The 18,690-nt window shown below is 36.0% G+C and overlaps 1 long non-coding RNA gene across 1 annotated transcript in view; it reads left to right on the top strand.

The window, feature by feature from the left end:
- LOC116080573 overlaps positions 1-18,690 on the top strand; it is a 61,868-nt gene that overhangs the window by 12,161 nt on the left and 31,017 nt on the right. The window contains exons 2-3 of the long non-coding RNA XR_004114483.1: positions 7,662-7,716; positions 18,314-18,538. This is a non-coding gene — a long non-coding RNA (uncharacterized LOC116080573). The remainder of the gene's footprint in view (positions 1-7,661; positions 7,717-18,313; positions 18,539-18,690) is intronic.

Raw genomic sequence — 18,690 nt, 5'->3', positions numbered from 1 at the left:
ATGTAAAGCTTAAGAATTTTAGATGACTGATAAAGACTAAATTCATTATCATTCATATTGGAACATACCATATGCCCCAGGAAATCTGAAACTATATGAAAGAAACTATAAGCCATTGTTTTCCTATAGTAAGTTGGTGTAGTGGTTTGGAAATGCTTGGCTCATGGGAAGTGCTACTATTAGGAGATGTGCCCTTATTGGAGAAAATGTGTCACTGTGTAGGTGGGCTTAGATAACTCCTAATGCTCAAGCTCTGCCCAGGCAGAAGAATCAGTCTCTCTCCTGGCTGCAGTTGGATCAAGATGCAGAATTCTCAGCTCCTTCTAGAGCACCATGTCTGCCAGGATAGTGCCATGTTTTCTGTCATGATGATAATGGACTAAACCTCTGAAACTGTAAGCTAGCCCAAATTAAAAACTTTTTCTTGGTCATGGTGTCTCTTCACAGCAATCGAAACCCTACCTAAAGCAGAAGGGACTGGGGTATTTCTATAATAGGCCTGACCGTGTTTTTGTTTAGAGAAATGTGAATTTTGGAACTTTGTATTTGGAAAACTGTGGAATGCTTTAAGTGCAGCTCAATGAAATATCCTAGCAGGAGCATGGAAATCACTGATCTTGTGGGTGATTTGAACTATGGAGCACGTGCTCTAGAGGTTTTAGAAGAGAGGAATTTTAGTATGTTGTCTGAAGATTCTTAGGATGTTTTGGTAAGGAATATGGCTGCTTTTGTCTGAAGAGTCTCTCTGAGCCTGTGGTGAATAGATTCAGATTAATTTGCTTTGGCAAGGGAAGTCTCACAAAGTCCAGCATATACTGGCTCTTGTGGTTTGTTCTCATGAAGAATGTTCTGATCAAGTGTAGCAAGCTTACAAAGCAAAAATACAAAACATTTGGGTCAAAGAGAAAAGGGCCATGAGGAAGCAGAATGGAGTTTAGTCCTATGTTCAAGGAGGTAAACTGATCAGGGCAAGTTTATACCCGTGATGTCAGAGGTATGTGATATGCCTTTTGATTTGGGTTTTATAGGTGATTATACTTAAGCTATTGGATGAATCTCAGAAGAGACTTCGAACATTGGACTTGTAACAGTATTGAGACAGTGGTAGAGTATGGGACTTTTGAAGTTGCACTAAATGTATTTTGCATTATGCTATGGCTAGGTATGTCCCTCATAGACCTATGTGTTTGAACTAGGCTATGAGAGCTGGGGAGTGGAATGTGGTGGTTTGAATATGTTTATCCCTTAGGAAATGCTGCTAATCGGAGGTGTGAGCTTGTTGGAGGACATGTGTCACTATGTAGGCAGGCTTTGAGGACTCCTAGTGTTCAAGCTCTGCCTAGTGCAGGAAAAATCAATCTCTCTCTTGGCTGCAGTTGGATCAAGATGCAGAACTTTCAGCTCCATCTACAGCGACATGTCTGCTTGAATGCTGCCATGCTCTCTGCCATGATGATATTGAACTTAACCTCTGAAACTGTAACACAGCCTCAATTTAATGCTGTTTCTGATAAGAGTTCCCTTGGTCATGGTGTCTCTTCACAGCAATAGAAACCATAGCTAAGACAATTGGGAAAAAAAATCATTAAATTGTTGGAGGTTTTTTGTTTTTCGTTTTTTGTTTTATTGTGTTTTTGGTTTTCTTTTTTTGAGTTTTGATGGAGCTAAGCTTTTGTTTTAAATTAATGAACACTATCTTAAACAACAGTGGTTTATTAGACTAATACCTGGGGAACAAATTCTGCCCTGGATCTAGTACCATCAGGAAACACTAAGTACAAGCAATCAGGAGAAAAAGCAATGAAATAAAACTCCTTTGAAATATATAACATCACAGAGATTAATTTAATTGAATTGCTCCCTAAGTCTAGAATGGCTTCATAGTGCTTTATGTAAGATGTGATCAAATGACACATTTATAAAATAAAATATGGGATGCCTGAAAAGGCTGTTTTCTCCAAATATTAATTTTTGGAAATTATTTTCTTCACAGAATCTTCTTATAGGACTTAATTCTATAAAGTGTAAGTGAGGAGAAAACCTGTCATAATGGCTGCCGATGGTGAATCCTATACCTCTTGCTGCATGGATCCACTTCTTCCTCAATGCTCTTTGGTTCCTACAAAGAAACAAGTGAATCTCAGACTGCAAACCAAAAACTACTCATATCTCTGACATATGCAATCCAGTCATGAGATCCTGCCTCAAATGTCATACATCTTTAGTTTTGCTGTTGTTCGGCTAATTACTTTGATAGGTACAAATTTGGGACAACAATTGAGCAGTACTTTTTCTTATCTTGACACATCCAATCATCCATTCCCTCAGATTTTCCTTTTTTATATTTAAGTTGATTCTTTAAAAAAACTATTAAATTAAAATTACTTTTAGTGAGTGAATATTTAATCCACTATCCTTGCACTGTTAAGAAAAAAAAAGAAGAGATGAAATAAATATCATATTAAGGTATGCTCAAGAAAAAGCTACTTAATTAAATCTAAAATCAAAAGTCTTTAAACTTTGAAATAAATCCTAGGAAAGGGGAGTTCCTAATATTATAAGGCAAAAAAGTTCATATGATAATATATTATCAATAAGAAACAAGTGTGGAGACTCTCTGTCTATTCAAAGAACATATTTAACTAGTGAAATATAAAGCTAGTTGTGTCTCAGTTTCAGTAAAAAAACAAAGTTAAGGATGATTGTATATACAACTTAAAAAAAAGCAACAAACATTCAAATGGACATTGTGATTCTAACAACAAAAGTTTAGAAAAAATATTATAGTTTATATTTTATTAATTAAAAAATAAATGGTTTAAATGTAAAATCCACAATTGATAAAGTTAACTTTAATTTAGTAATTAAAGTTGTATTAATATAGTCAGAAAAATGATCAGGTATATAAAATTTATATATTTATATCTCTGGACTTATATTAAATCATATAAAATAAACAGAAATTAGATAAATTGAATTGCATGTCATAGTAGAAACTAGTACTATTACTAAGAATTATGTTCCAATATACCAATTAAAAACTTAAATAACTGTGGTAGGGGCTAAAGAAGTGTTAGATGCATAGTATGTTGAAGGAGCTGGATCCATTCCCCAGCACCACAAAAAATAAAACACAAAAGAGAAAAGTCATGAATTAGTGCTAAGAAAAAAACAGATTCTAAGCATATTAGGAAGATGTACTAAACAAATAACACAAGTGTTAGTGTATACATAGACACAAACACATACACACACACACACACACACATGCACTATACTTCATATATAACATTTACTCAAAGTAAAAGCAGTCTGAGCTTGTTACTGCCATTCCTGGCACGCGAAATCACAGGATATTTTTATCATGTCCTAAATTCTTCCACAAAGACTTTAGAGATTTTTTTGTAATGAACACATAGATCTTATTATCAGGGGAATGCTATTCTCACCTCTAATGATACCTCTCTAGTAGTAAAGCAGTCTTAGTTTGAGTAGATAGACATTTCTCACCTTAAAGGACTCTACCACATTCAAACATTATCATCATGTGGGTTTTATGAACTAGAAGCTAGTTCAAGTGTACTGCATACCTTTGCTAAATATTTGCCTTAAAAAGAAGTATTTATCAATCCAAATACTACCAGTTACTCTGAACAATATTCTTAAGCTATCTGTAGTTTAGAATCAACCTGCACCAACTCAAATGTGAAAGATTCAATTGTCTGCCTGTGCAGTCTGGTGAAGCATATGGAGTACATTACAGCCAAGACCTAGAGGTTGCACGTGCTGCTTCGTGGTGTCTGGAGTATAAACCAAGGTGTTGTCTTGGACAAATTTAGTCCTTCATGTTTTGAATTATGGTAAATTTGAAACCACTTTTTCTCCCATATGTGAAAATAGAGATTGGGTAAGCAACCTCCCCCCACCATTTTCTAAAGGTAGAGCTTAATCTTTAGTGGGGGGTAAAAGCAGTAGAAGGTGTTATACTAAGTTATGACAAGGAGAAATTCAGTCTCACGTGACACCCTCCATTGTCTAAAAGGTAGGAGCTACTGTGTGGTTAAAGTACGAGTTTAAAGAGTTTCAAAATTGAGATTATTTTTTTAAAATCTCAGACAAAACTCAGTGCTACCTTTTTTCTTTTTTAATCAAATTACTGATATGTGTGAAATGCATTAAGTTAAAATAACAATGCAAAAATAAGAACATTCAATTTGTTGATGCATAACAAAAGAAAGATTCTTTTAAAAAGTTTAAAATGTCATGAAATATGATTTAGCATTCATGCAGCAAAGAACATTTTCTCTTTTTTAAATTAATCATTCTATTTGTTTACATCTCAAATGATATCCCACTTCCATGTTGCCACTCGACAAATCCTCAAACCCACATCTGCCCTCTCCCTCTTCCCCTTTGCCTCTATGAGAGTGCTCCCACTGACCCTCTGCCACCCCACCACTTCAGCATCCCCCTTTGATGGGTCATCACACCACCACAGAACCAAGGGCCTCTCCTCCCATTGATGTGAAACAAGCCATCTTCTGCTACATATGCGTCTGGAGCCATAGATCTCGCCCTTTGCCTCTTTTTTTACTCCTCTCTTTCTGTCATACTCACTGTCTCTGTCTCTGACTTGCTGTCTCACTGTCTCTCTCTCTGTATGTGTGTGAGTATCTATCTCCCTCTCTCTGTCTCTCTCTCTCTCCTTTGTCTCTCTCTCCCATACTGTCCTACTCTCTTTCTATTTACTGTTACTGATATTTTTGACATTGACATTCCCCTGACACAGTGAGAACTTAAGCAGTGGTATAATAGAAGTGTATAGAGATGTACAAATGAAAGCAAATCTTATATACATGTATGCTATATACTTGTGAATGCTATAGACACAGTTGGAACCAGTGTAACCTTGGACTTAGTGGAAGGTTCTAAAGTGATATAGACATATATTTGGAGAGGATTGAGAGACACCAAACGCATGGCATTTGCTGTTTAAAGTTATGATCTCCTGCTCTCCCATGTCTCTTCCATAATGGGAGAAAACCAAGAAGGACCTTACCAAAGCTCAACTAATATCAGTTTCATGAACCTGAACTTCTAAAATGTGTCTCACACAAACCACTTTTATCCATAAAGCCAGTGTGTCTCACCTGTTTAATCACACTAATACAAAATGAACTAATGCTATCTGGGCATAAAGGCATCTAGAGTTCATCTATATGAATTTTCTTTATTTTCAAAGAAAGATTATTAACACAAAGAACAGTTCAGAGGCTAATGAAAAAGTATGATAGTAGGATAAATTGATGTGACTACAATTTCTGACATTCTGAAGCAGCTGGATTGGTGAAACTTAGAAATGGCATTTTAGATATTCAGTTAAAATGTCACCTGTGCTTCAAGATCTTTCGGGGCAGACAAGGTTCTCAGAGTTCCTTTCAATCAGCATCTAACGTGCATCATTATTTCTTTTACATTAAAACACCGGTGCTGGAATAAAAGGACAGAAATAAGAATGACATTGTTGGAATTGACTTCTAGCAACCCACGAGTAAAACATTTGCTTCCTATCCCTGTGTGTTTATGGTGCACTGGCCTTAAAAGAATTAATTTTGAGGGAGAAGTACTTCCACCAAAAAACAAACAAACAAACCAACAAACCTGCCAAATACTCTTCAAAACAGGTGACGAAGGCCACTCAGTCATATTGGACTTCCCATGCCTTTGAGTCACTTTTTTTTTTTTTTTGCTTTTATATTATAGAGTTGGTAGTCTGAGTTACTTTGCAATAGTTCACATTAATCACCACAGCCACTATACATAACTTACTTCTTTGTTGACTCCAAAACACAGAAGATTCCTTGTGTTCTTTTAACCAAGATCATCAGAAAATTAAGATGCATATATTACTCATAGATGGAAAACTAGGGGATATAAAATAAAATCCATGACCATGTGAATCATATAGGAGGGAAATGCACTATACAATGTGGATGATGGATGTGAACTCCAAGTGTCAGATATAAATTGTGACCAAGGAACATTTTCCCCTTATTTGGCTATAAGTATGTTATGTTATAAATGTGAATGTCTCTACTCTTTTTCTTCTTTTCTTCTATTTTAATTAAACATAGGTGTTTATTATTAATTTTATAAAAATAGTTAACTTGTTAAATATTAGAAGAATAACATTACTCAAGGAAATTGTTTTCTCTTAATGAAGATAATTCATGTATTTTGGTGTTTTGTATTTGTTTGTTGAAACTGTTTCATGTAACCCAGGCTGGACAAGAATTCACTATGTGGTCCAAGTCTGCTTTGTACTCCTTATTTCCCTATCTCTACCTGTTGAATGCTGAGATTATAGGTGTCTATCACCATGGACAATGTATATTTTCAATTTAATTCAATATAATTAAGTCACTTAGACAGATTTATTCCTTCACTACTTGCTTTTATTTTGGGACTAAAGATGGTTTAACAAGATGTGTATGACAAACCTTGTGGTAGAGGTTGTGCATGTAATGGTGAATTTTTGTTTGTGGACTTAACTTGGCTATGAGATCTACTGAGGACTGGTAAAATAGTGTTTAAATGTGCTTATTGGGTTTTTCTGGGAGAGATTAAAATTTGAATCAGTTAACTGAGGAAAAAGGATTTCTTGTATCAACATGTTAGCATTTGAAATTATGCAAACTCCATAGGAACTGGTATTTATCGAAAATACCTATAATTACATTTTTTAAAAAAATTAAATTATTTATTCACTTTATATGCCAATATCAGCTCCCCCTTCTTCCAACTCCCACCATTTGGCAGCCCCTTTTCCCATTTCCCTCTCCCCCTCTCTGAAAAGAATGGGCACCCCTAGGTATCCGCATACACCCCACACCCCACCACCACCCAAGGGTTCAGGTTAGTTGACACTGTTGGTCTTCCTGTGGAGTCCTTAACCTCTTCAGATCCCTCAATCCTTTTCCCAACCCTTCCACAAGACTCTCCTAACTCCATCTAGTGTTTCAATATGGGTTTCTGTGTCTGTTTTGGTCAGCTGTTGCATAGTGCCCCTCAGAAGACAGTTGTACTATGTTCCTCTCTGCAAGCATAATAGAGTATATCATTAATAGTGTGAGGGGCTGGTTCTTGCCCATGGGATGGGTCCCTAGTTTGGCCAGTCATTGGTTGAGCATCTTGGGTCTGTATTTATTTGTCCCTGCACATCTTATAGACAGGAAACATCTTTAGGTTGAAGGTTTTGTGGGTGGGTTGCTGTCCTTATTCTACGACTGGAAGTCCTACCTAGCTATAAGAAGTGACCACTTCAGGATCCATGTCCCCACTGCTAGGACTTTTAGCTAGAATCAGCCCTATAACCACCCTGGGGCATAAGGTCTCTGGCATATCTTAGAGATGTCCCTGCCTCCCTCTCCCCAGCAGCCTGCTGATTTCTGTTCTTTCCCCTGCTCTCCCTTACTGATTGCCCCTGATTGCAATTCTCACCTTTCCCTCTCACATCCAGTTCCTTCCCTACATCCACCTCTGATATTTATTTTATTTCCCCTTCTAGAAAGATTCAACAAAATTCTCTTGGGTCTTCCTTGGTTCTTTTTTATTTTTTGTTTTTCATTTTGTTTTGTTTTGTTTTGTTTTTTGTTCTTTAGGTCTGCGGATTACAGTGTGATTATGTTGTACTTCATGGCTAATCCACACTTATAAGTGAGTACATACCATGCATATCCTTTTGGATCTGGATTACCTCACTTAGGATGATATTCCTAATTCCATCCATTTGCCTGCAAACTTCATGATGTCCTTGCTTTTAATAACTGAGTAACATTCAATTGTGTAGTTGTATCACATTTTCTTTTTTTTTTTTTGTGGTGTTTTTTTATTAGATATTTTCTTTATTTACATGTCATATGATTTTTCTTTTCCCAGTTTCCTCTCCCAGAAATAAATAAACAAACAAAAACAACAAGAACAAACCCCTGTTGGCTCCCCCCTCCCCATGCTTGCCACCCCGCCCTCTCCCACTTATTGGCCCTGGCATTCCCCTACACTGGGGCATAGAAACTTCACAGGACCAAGGACCTCTCCCCCCATTGATGATTGATTTTGCAATCCTCTACTATACACATGCTGCCAGAACAATCAGTCCTACCATGTATACTCCTTGGTTGGTGATTGAGACCCTGGGAGCTCTGAGGGTACTAGTTAGTTCATATTGTTGTTCATCTTAGGGGGCTGCAAACCCTTCAGCTCCATCGTTCCTTTCTCTAACTCCTTCATTGGGGACCCTGTACTCAGTTCAGTGGATGGCTGTGAGCCTCTACATCTGTATTAGTCAGGTACTGTCAGAGCCTCTCAGTTTCTTTACCCATTCTTCATTTGTGGGTCATCTAGGTTATTTCCAGTTTCTGGTTATTATGAAGTTACTATGACCATAGTTGAGCAAGTATCCTTTATTAACATTATAAAATGTAACCATAATATAAATATATATATGTTATATTTATATGTTATATCCTAATATATAACATATACTATGTTACATTAATACATATACACTATATAAATAAGCCATATACATATAGCCTTATAATAGTTTAGTAATGTGCCTGAAACAAAATGATGGTTTTAGTCAAAATATAAGTTGAATGTTTTAACTAAAATAAAGTTAAGCTATTTTTTTTTTGCAGTTTTGAACACCAATGACTGTTTTGTCAGAATGACAATGTACTTATAAATAATATGTATTTACTAATATGTCTTGTAAAAGTGAAAAATTTCAAGGCATCTTTTATAATCTGATTGTTAAGATGAAAATGCTCTCTCTCTTTCTCTCTTTCTCTCTCTCTCTCTCTCTCTCTCTCTCTCTGTGTGTGTATCGGTGGGTCACAGAGGAAGGAGTTGCTGGCCAAGTGTGAGTGTTAGACACCAGAGATGAAGTAAACGCTGAGTGTGGTAGCACTGACTTGGAGGTCCAGATTTGGGGTTGGAGGTCCAGATGCGTGGTTGGACACCAGAGGATCCCAAGGCTTGTTCGCTCCCCAACTTAGTAAATCAGTAAGCTCGAGTGTCAAAAATAAGTTGGAGCTCCGAGGGTTGAGACACCATGAACTAACTAGTACCCTCGGAGCTCCCAGGGTCTCAACCACCAACAAAGGACTGCACATAGAGGGATCTGATTGTTCAAGCAGCATGTGTATGGTAGAGGATTGCAAAATCGATCATCAATAGGAGGAGAGGACCTCGGCCCTGTGAAGGTTCTGTGCTCCAGTGTAGGGGAATGCCAGGGCCAGAAAGTGGGAGAGGGCGGGGTGGCAGGCATGGGGAGGGGGGAGGCAACAGGGGTTTGTTTTTGTTTGTTTTTTTGTTTTTTGGAGGGGAAACTGGGAATGGAGAAATTCACATGTAAATAAAGAAAATATCTAAAATTAAAAAAAAAATAAGTTGGAGAACAATAAAAGATAAGATATCTGACATCAACCTTTGGCCTCTACAGTAGCGCAAATGTGCCTGTGGAAGTGTGGACACACACACACACACACACACACACACACACACACACACTTCAATACCTTTTAAAATAAATGTATGTCTCTATGTGTTTATAAACTCAGGATGATCTATGTTTACTTCCATCGGATTATGCAGATTCTCATATTTGCCAACATGTGGTCACACTAAGTCCTGTCTACACCAAGTGATAAATGATTATTATTGCTACTTATGTCTGGTTTAACTTTTCCCATCAGATATCATAAATCTATCTAAGCTATATATTTTACATAAATATTACCAAAACATTTAAGCTCTATATATCAACTTTAACTATTAAATATTATCTCTATTGAAAATAATAATCATCAAATAATATGTATAAAATAAGCCCTGTTGAATTTTGAATAGAGAAGTTGAAAAATGCTCAGTAAATAATAGTTTAAAATTGTGGTCAGATTCTACTTCTGAGAAAAGGGATGGTTTATTAGACAGGCAAGAGGTGTGTACAGGAAGGAAGGAGGTAGCTAAAAATAGGAAGGGTAAGGAGGAAGAGAGGGAGGAATGTAGGGAGGGGTCCGGAGGAGTAAAGGAAGGAAGAAAGGAGGCAGGCAAAGAGATTACTAATGGAGCTGTAACTAAAGTCACTTCAGAGGCCTTTGGAAAATCTTTTAGAGAGATAGCTGTTTGGAGCCTAGTTTGTGTAATCTATTTATTATGTTCTAAATTATTGATTATATAATGTATGAATTGTTAAATGATTATGTTTTAAAATTAAGTAGTAATTGTGTATGATCAAACTGCACTTGCCATCTAAGAGAGTTTATTGTATTGAATGGACTTGGGAACATTTGTTTTTCTAGAGGGGAAGGTGATGACCAGTAAATCAGACACATTGCATTGGAAATTATGCCTGCGTGCTGAAATATATCTTTTCATTTAAAACTTCCACTAGAAGTGAGAATAAAAAACTTAGTTGTCATGTAATACCTGGGAGTGTGATTATGGATGAGCTTTTTATACAGAGCAATGATGTAAAACTTTCCTTTGTCATTTAGGTAGCCTCCTAGGAGGGAGAAAAACTTAAACATGTAAAGAAAAGGAAAGAAAACACAATGAAGCTTGTCAGACAAATGATACTAGAGAAATGAGAGCCAGATAAACATCACAGTTTCAGTGCTCTGTACAGAGAGGTCCTAGAAATGGCAACAAATATTTTCCATTAATATAGCAATATATAAAGAGATTATAGTTGAGCAAAAACATGGGAATTATATACTAAGTAGCAAGAGACACGAACACAGAGAAAGAGGTGCAGTATGGGTCACTAGTGCAGGATAAGGTGCACCTGTCTTAGGGATAATCAAATAAAGTGAATTACTTCTGCTGTCATTTTTTCTAAGAAAGCTACAATATTTATGAAATTTAAATTTAATGAATGGATGAAACTCATTCTGAATTGCTATCACTTCGAAAATGTGTAGGCTAAATATTGTTGTATATATAAAATTTCAAAATGCAGAAATTATATAAAAATACTTTTACTAGTCAGATACAGTGACATAAACTGAGACATCTCCATAATAGGTAGATAGATAGGTAGATAGATAGATAGATAGATAGATAGATAGATAGATAGATAGATACATAGATACATAGATAGATAGATACATAGATACATAGATACATAGATTTGTATGTATTGTATGAAGAAAGAGAGAGAAGAGTAAACACACTGAAGCATGCATGCTGTATTACTCTCGATTTGTGGGTGCTATTGTAGAGCTTTCAGTAGTCATTACTTTGGTATTAAAGAACTGGAGGACTTTATTTCCTTTTATCATGTATATTTGTCTTTTTGTCCTCAATATTTTATGGGTGCTTGAGTCTAAAGTACAATAGTCTCCCCACATGACTGAAAGGAAAAATATAATAAATAAATAAAGTGAAGGATAAAATGTTAGTAAATTTAATGCTACATAACAGTATGATAAAACATCAGCAGTAAGTATGTGGCCAATAAGAACTTAGAAATAATAATTGACTAAAAATACTGTCTCATTCGATTCTTCATAAAATGTTTAGCTAATAGATTTTAAGCATGTATCCTAGAAAGTGTCCTATGGCTCACAGACTTTACAGAAGTTCCCCCTTTCACACATATTTCTAGTTTGATGAGTTAATGACAATAAATAATGACATGTAACTAATAAGAAAAACATTCAATAAATACAAATATATAGATGCTCCTAGATTAAAGATTGTGTAAAAATAAAGAAGGAAAGAAATAAGTTATGCAACCAAGCCTAAATATGGCTTTAAAAACATTCAGGAATGTATTAGTATTTATAAACTAATGAGGTAAGAACTGAGGTGAATGTTGAGTAAAGACTTAGCAAACGTTTAAGAACCTGTGTGTCAGATGTCTAAAAGGATAGGGGTTCTCTACCCTTGTTGAGATGCTTCATGGAAAAGTCACCAGAATTGCAGTGTAGACCCTGGACGTAGATGTGGATGATCCATATGAAGAGGGAGCATAAGGACAGAGCTGAATCTCCATTATGAATCATCACAAGGCAGGGAGTTTAAGAGGACAGGGGTTTGTTTATTTCTTCCAACGTCTAGAGTTTAAAACTTTGAAAATGATTACTTTCCCTCTGAAGACTTAGGAGCACATTTGTCTGTGTTAGGCGAGGGCTGCTTTGGTTTTCTGGGGCTGCTATCCATCTTGCTTTTAGCTTTCCTATCCTGCTGCCCTGTCAGCATTTGACATTGCTCATCATGTCTTTCATTCATATTAGAAGATCATTCACCCTGGATTTACAATCCACTGCAGTATGACCTTATCTGTAATCACCACATTTACAAATAAAGTCATTGTCTGTCCTTTAGAAAATCCCATACTCACCACCTTATAATAAATAAGTGTTTCATAAAAAGGAAGAATAAACAAAATGGCATTTCTCATTCATGTATTAGTTTTGTAATAATTTCTAGGCATGCTTTAATAATTGAGGTATTCCATAAAATAGATGAATGGGCTATTTATATCATTCAGTTTATATATCACAGGTAAGCAAGACATTGCCTTCCACACTAGGATTGAAAAGAAAGTTAACTCTAGATTTGGACATATTTTGTAGTCAGGTGATACAAATGGTTTTATACAGATTACATGAACCTCCAGACATGTTTATTTGACCTAGTATAACATTTCTTTGTAGAACATGGAAACAAAGTTGATCTCAAACTTCATAGAGATAACTATATCTGGAAGTCATTCCATGAAAAGAAAATAAACATTCAGTCTCAGAAAAAGAGTTGTGCCCTAACACAACTCCAAAGATCTCCTTACTTCTCCATGGGCTTTCGTAGTGGCTCTGGGTCCTTTTTTTTTTTTTTTTTATTAGTTGGGACTATGACTTCCCTCATTAGATGACATGCCTTCTGTCTCTAATTTCACTCTCTGCACTTTTTGTATTTTCCAAACCCCTCAAGACTGAATAAATCACCTATATTTCTCAAGAAACATTAAGTATACATTTCTTAAAACATCTGCATAAAGTATCTAGTCCTCCTAAAGAAATACCTTTGTAAGAAATATGTTACTACCAATTTTCCAACAAAAGTTCATCAACAGTTGGTCCAAATTCCCATAGCTCTTACTTAGATGCAACAATTTTATAATGATCCAATACTTTGAATTGGAATTTGCAACTTCCTGATATGAAATATTATTGATTTATACTTTTTTAAAAGTTAGTTTTTGCTAATTAGTTATTCCTAAATTGTTAATTCACTTTAATTTATTTTTCTTTCATACAATACAGTCTTCATCACAACTTCCTCTTACTCCCCTCCTCCTAGTCCTATCCCTATCTCCTTTTTCTCACAGATCCATTGCTCCTCAGTTTCCCATCAGAAAAGAGCAGCCTCCCTAGGATATCAGCCTAATACTGCATAACAAGTTACAGTAAGAGGAGGCACAGATTCTCGTATCAATGCCTCAATGTAACAATGCTGAACAAGGCAACCCAGTAGAGGGGAAAGGGTCCCAAGACCTGGCAAAAGAGGCAGTGACACCCCTCACTTTCATGGTTTTTTAATTGTAAGCCAAATCTTTTACTCTGAGCTACCTCTCCAACATAATTTTCTATTTTCCATTAAGAACAACTTGCAATGTTTACAACCAATAATGTGAAATCAAATGTGTTTGTCAGGTTGTTTTAGTCTGCATCTCCTATCTCTACAGTGCCCCCATAGGGTGCATAAATTTAGGAAATCTGGGAGAAAATGACCCAAGGGTAAGTTAGAATGCTTAAATATGAAACCCTAGGAAGCAGCATTGGAATGGCCCCATGAATTTGGGGAGTTATTTCATGTTTTAGTGCCTCTGTGTTTTCATGGGTAAAGTAGACATACTCTGTGAGGTGGTACAGATGTGAGAACATGCTGAGGTGTATCAGGTCTGGCAAATGGAATAGTGAGCACTTTGGAGAGGGTCAATTTTCAGTATATTAGTCACTGTTCTGCATCACATAAGGCCCTTGTACTGAGGTCTAAAATGAGCATTATTTGCATACATTTAACATATCACTGTAATATTTAATTTGACTCATGTTATGATTAATCTGATGAATTGAACAAGCAAGCTCTATATGTAACTTTCATAAATTTTAATACTACCTTATTAATAGTCCCTAAGGTATAGAAATAATATCATTAAGTACATATATTTTAAATTGGCCGGTAGGTTTGTCCCCAAGATAAATCAAATTTAGTTGGAAATTTCCAATTGAACTTCTAACTTATGATACCATGATAGATGTCCAATCTTGTACTGAATTTCAAACATACCACTCAGAAATGTTAATGGATTGTTAAATAAAACTGATGAAAAACCACTAATTCTACTATGTACATGCTGCTAAAATAAACCAATATGTAATTGTGTTATGAATGGTGAAAAGTATAGAATGTGAAGCTTTGAAAACTAATATATGAGAGGGAAAAAGCAATATTTCAACCATTCATTAGTTGGTGAATGAATCCAAGATCTGTACACCATTAAATGACAGTAATTAAAATACGCATAGAAATCTAATTGATACCCAAGTAAAACTCACAGGATAAATTTTGGTAGATATTATGTAACATGTCATACTTGTGTCTAGGATAGTTTGAAAACATGACTATGCTTATATTTGATAGATTTTAGTTCACAAATTCAATTTAGATTCCTGAAAAATAATCAGTGTTTCACATTCTTTCTTGGACATAGGTGAATTTTCTAAGAAACCATTTGTTCTATAATCTTCCATTTCTTTATTTATAAAACACAATGACAAAAATAAACCACTATGACTTCTCAAGACTTACCAAAGCTATCTCTTGAACATTCATTGGCCCATATTTAGTGGATATGAAGTAATGTTTCAATACAGGTAGACATAAAGTAATGATCAAATTAAGGTAAATGTCATTTTCACAAATGCCAATACTTTTTATCTCTTTGTGAAAAGAGCATCCTTAATCTCCTCCCCTTGGTGTTTTAAAGTATGTAACACACTGCTGTCCCTTTGCTGTACTGTGAATGTGAAGTAAGTAATTCTTCCTAGGTCCTTGCAACATGCTACCCATTCAAATACTTCCCGTGTCAACCATGGATGGGACAAGTGTATGTGTGCCTATGTATGTGTATTCAAAATTAGCTTTAACTGTAAACTTGACACAAACCTAGAATATTGTAGAAAGATGGAACCACAGCTGAAGAATTGCTCTAGTACTTGAGGCATTTTCTCAAACACTAATTGATGTAGGAAGGCTCAGCCCCCTGTGCGCAGTATCCTCGTTAAATAGGTATGACCAAACTGTATGAAAAGGACAGCCGAGCCACCCAGAAAGAAAAGGTAGAAAGGAGCTCCTCCATTGTTTGTACTTCAAGCTTCTGCTGTGAGTGCCTGTCTTAGCTTAAATAATTCATGAGGATAAACTGTTAGACAAATAAACTCTCCCTTCTTCAAGTTGCTTTTGGTCATCATGTTTATCAAGGCAACAGATGGCAAACTAGACCCCCTTCCAAACACAAACATGAATGTGAAATAGAATACTATTCTGTAATAAAAATAGTGAAGTTCTGGGTATATGGCCAGGAGTGGTATATACCCAGAAGATGCTCCAACATGTAATAAGAGCACATGCTCCATTATGTTCATAGCAGCCTTATTTATAATAGTCAGAAACTGGAAACAACCCAGATGTCCCTCAACAGAGGAATGGATATAGAAATTGTGGTATATCTACACAATGGAGTACTACTCAGCTATTAAAAACAATGAATTTATGAAATTCTTAGGGAAATGGATGGATCTGGAGAATATCATCCTGAGTGAGGTAACCCAATCACAAAAGAACACACATGGTATGCATTCTCTGATAAGTGGTTATTAGCCCAGAAGTTCGGAATACTAGCAGTACAATCCACAAACCACAAGAAACTCAAAAAGAAGGAAGACCAAAATGTGGACACTTCATTCCTTCTTAAAAGAGGGAACAAAATACCCATGGAAGGAGTTGCAGAGACTAACTATGGAGCAGAGACTGAAAGAAGGGCACTCCAGCCTGATAGAGCTGTCTCCTGAGAGGCTTTGCCAGTACCCGACTAATACAGAAATAGAGGCTCACAGCCATCCATTGAACTGAGTACAGGGTCCCCAATAAAGGAGTTAGAGAAAGTACCAAAGGAGCTGAAGGGTTTCCATCCCCTTAGGATGAACAACAATATGAACTAACTAGTACCCAGGGCCTGTGAAGTTTCTGCCCCCCAGTGTAGGGGAATACCAGGACCAGTAAGTGGGACAGAATGGGGTGGAGAGCAGGGGGAGGGGGGAGGGAACAGGGGTTTGTTCTTGTTGTTGTATTTTGGCTATTTTTTTTTGGAGGGGAAACTGGGAAAGGAGAAATCATATGACATGTAAATAAAGAAAATAGCTAATAAAATACAAAAAAAATTCAAACAGAAAAAAAAGAATTATTGTAGAAATTCCACTCACTGCTTGTATTTTAAAAGTGAAAATTTCATTTTCATAAAAAAAAAATAGTGAAGTTCTATCATTTACAACAATGTAAAACAACCTTGGGAATGCCATTACTTGAGTGAAAAAGCTAAGGCAGTCACATAACAACAAATTAATAATGTCACTGATGTGTGGAAACAGCAAAAGGTTCATGTCAGAAATTAAGATGAAAACATCCATTATAAAAGGAGAGTCAAAGAGGAAGTTAAAAAGTAAAAAATTCTATGATGATATAAACTGGAATAATATGATGGGAAGTTTTATTGATGTGAAGGAGAAAGAAGATGTGGGGGAGGGATAAATAACACTAAAGAAGGTTTGAAAAAGCCATGTAGAAATCAACCATTTTATAATTTACATATAATATATATATGTATATATATATATACCAAATAAACACATGATAGATACATACATAGATAGATAGATAGATACACAGATACATATAATATATATTTTTTTCAAAGATTTTAATTAGAGTCACCATACACCTGTGATAATGCTTTTCCCAAAAGGTATACATTATCAAATAAAATGTCCTGTTCCAGGTATAGAACACCTCCCTTGAATTGGTCAGGAGTTTTTCAAAGACACCAAATCAATACAGCCTGATACCATTTTTCATGGTTGACCACAAAACAGTGTACTTTGTTTACAGGACAAACAAAAAAAAAAATAAAGTTCATACTAACAAAAAAGCTTCTTCACTGCTGGCTAGCTTTCATAGGTCCAGACTGAGAAAGATAATCAGCAATCTGTTCTACTGTGAATCCTTTGAGATACAGGGATGACCAGCACTGCAAGACAAACTCGTGCATACAACAATGACATAATGTTATGGGATAATCAACCACTTTCTGCATGGACTTACCAGCCACTTGACAGGAGAATACACTATAATTTTTATCAAGAACTCGTGACTGCAACATCACAGGCCACAGGAATAACCCCACTACTAGTATTTTGCTAAATAGACATATAGCAAATTGTAAATTTGTATCTTCTACTCACAGATTAGTGTAGCTCTCAAACCTCATCAGAGGAGCTTCTTTGTGGAATAAAGAATAGTTGATGCAGAAATTTCAAAAAGTGGTGAGTGCCTTTGGAGTACTTAGTCATAAAAGGGCCATCCATAGCTCCTATTTACCAATGCTCAGGGAATAATTGGAAGAGATGGTGAACAGATTTTAAACACCAGTGATTGGGGAAAATAGAAGCTATACAGTACCTTCTTAATAAGAACCACTAACCTTATGATCTGACTACATTTGTGGTTATCTGGACAAGTTTAGCACAAGATGAAAATATTCAGTATTCCAGTATGGAGTGGACCCAATGGACTTATAGGCCCCCATGGCTTCCAGAGGAGGTATGGCCAAGTGGTTGATACTATGAGAGAGAGAGAGAAAGAGAGAGAGAGAGAGAGAGTGAGAGAGAGAGAGAGAGAGAGAGAGAGAGAGAGAGAGAGAGAGAGAGAGAGAGAGAGGATGAAAATTAAAGAGTTTACACTCTGGTAGGTCAACCACCTCCAGGGAATCTTCCATCATGACTCCATGAGCTACACAAATTGAGTTTGGTAGTTAATGGCAACAACACTCAAGTATGTTAAATAAAGGAAGTATAGGAGTAATGAATTGATGTAGAAGAGTTTGGAGGGGAGTAGGCAGGACTAGGAAATAAATATAATCAGAATGCTGTGTTCCAAAACTGTTCTCATTATATTATAAATCTTCTAGGAATCATCTGCATGGAGGCAGTGATGAGAACTATGATCCCTTTCTACCTGCGACTGTTTCTACACATGTTCACTCCATATCGGGTTGAATCTACAAATGTTTTTGATCTTCTCCTCTAATAATCTTTGTGTTCTTGAAGATAAGACTTCTGCTTTGGTTGGTCAAGTGACTAAGAGTACCTGATGCTAACTCAGTGCTCAAAAGTTAATTGATGAAAAAAAAGAGGTGAGTCCCAACCTATATTTTAATATAGCAGCTATTGATCAAGTGTTATGTGTATTCATGAGCTCCTGTGCATAAAAGCAAAAAATGTACTCAGTTCGATGGATGGCTGTGAGCCTCTACATCTGTGTTAGTCAGGTACTGTCAGAGCCTCT

The sequence above is a fragment of the Mastomys coucha genome, unplaced genomic scaffold (assembly GCF_008632895.1).
Source record: "Mastomys coucha isolate ucsf_1 unplaced genomic scaffold, UCSF_Mcou_1 pScaffold6, whole genome shotgun sequence".
Classification (NCBI taxonomy): domain Eukaryota; kingdom Metazoa; phylum Chordata; class Mammalia; order Rodentia; family Muridae; genus Mastomys; species Mastomys coucha.
This window is presented reverse-complemented; position numbering and strand designations above follow the sequence as displayed.